This window comes from Apium graveolens, chromosome 10 (genome assembly GCF_009905375.1).
Source record: "Apium graveolens cultivar Ventura chromosome 10, ASM990537v1, whole genome shotgun sequence".
NCBI lineage: Eukaryota > Viridiplantae > Streptophyta > Magnoliopsida > Apiales > Apiaceae > Apium > Apium graveolens.
In genome coordinates this window covers 53652276-53653411 of record NC_133656.1, presented here as the reverse complement: position 1 = coordinate 53653411, position 1136 = coordinate 53652276, and the positions used below count along the sequence as shown (strand labels likewise).

The following is a 1136-nucleotide window of genomic DNA, read 5'->3' as shown; positions in this document are numbered from 1 at the left end:
CTCCAACTAAAATTCAGATAATTACGGTTGTTAGGATGATAGGTGGCTGGCACAGGTTGCTGCGATCGCTGGAAGTTGCTCACAAACTGAGCTGATTCATTAGAAATTGTGCACTGATCAGTCTCGTGGGCTCCAGCACATAGCTCGCAGACACTAGTGATTTGATTAACTCCATAATTCGGCAAGGTGTCCACCTTCATCGTCAAAGCCTTAAGTTAGCCAGCGATAGCAGTTGCTGCATTCAACTCCATATATCCTGCTACTTTTCCCTGAATCAGTCTCTGAGAAGGATTCTAATACTCATTAGCAGCCATCATTTCAATAAGTTCATAAGCTTCATCGTAGGTCTTATCCCACAAGGATCCTCCTGATGCTGCAACAAGCATGGGTCTAGAAGTAGGACCCAATCCATTCTAGAAACAGTTGATAATCATCCAATTAGGCATGCCATGGTGTGGGCACTTCCTTAGCATCTCCTTATATCGATCCCAAGCCTCACACAGAGATTCTCCAGTTTGTTGAGCAAACTGAGTAAGAGCATTCCTGATTGCGGCAGTCTTCGCCAAGGGAAAGAATTTAGTGAGAAACTTTTGAGCAAGATCTTCCCAATTGGTGATAGACCCTGCTGTAGAGAGTGTAACCAGCACGTAGCCTTGTCCCTCAGAGAGAATGGGACATAGTTTGATAGTATCTTCAGTCACATCATTGAACTTGAATGTGTCGCAGATCTCGATAAATCCCTGATGTGCATGTTGGAGTCTTCAGTAGGAGAACCCCCAAACTGAACTGAGTTCTTTATCAACTACATCGTGCTTGACTTGATCTCAAAAGTGTTAGCCCTGATGGCTGGTCTGATGATGCTAGACTGAATGTCATTAATCTTAGGCTTAGAATAGTCCATCAAAGCCTTCAAATTTTCTACTTGATCACCCATAGCTACTATAATTGGCTCTTCAACTTTCTCTTCTTCCTCTAACTTCTCTTTATCCTCAAAAACTTCCCTACGAACCACCACAAGTTCTTCCTCGGCTTTATCCACTGTTCTCTTGCGAGTACGCGAACGCGTATGTATACACCCTTGCTAGATCACCTGAAATAAGACAAGGAAACAATTAAGTAACAATGTCTGAGTCAAT

General features: G+C 43.0%; 1 non-coding gene across 1 annotated transcript; it reads left to right on the top strand.

The window, feature by feature from the left end:
• Window positions 1-444: 444 nt before the first annotated feature.
• LOC141694548 (small nucleolar RNA R71) lies at window positions 445-551 on the top strand. The gene has a single exon (XR_012563842.1). It is a non-coding gene; the product is annotated as a small nucleolar RNA R71 (small nucleolar RNA).
• Window positions 552-1136: the final 585 nt, after the last annotated feature.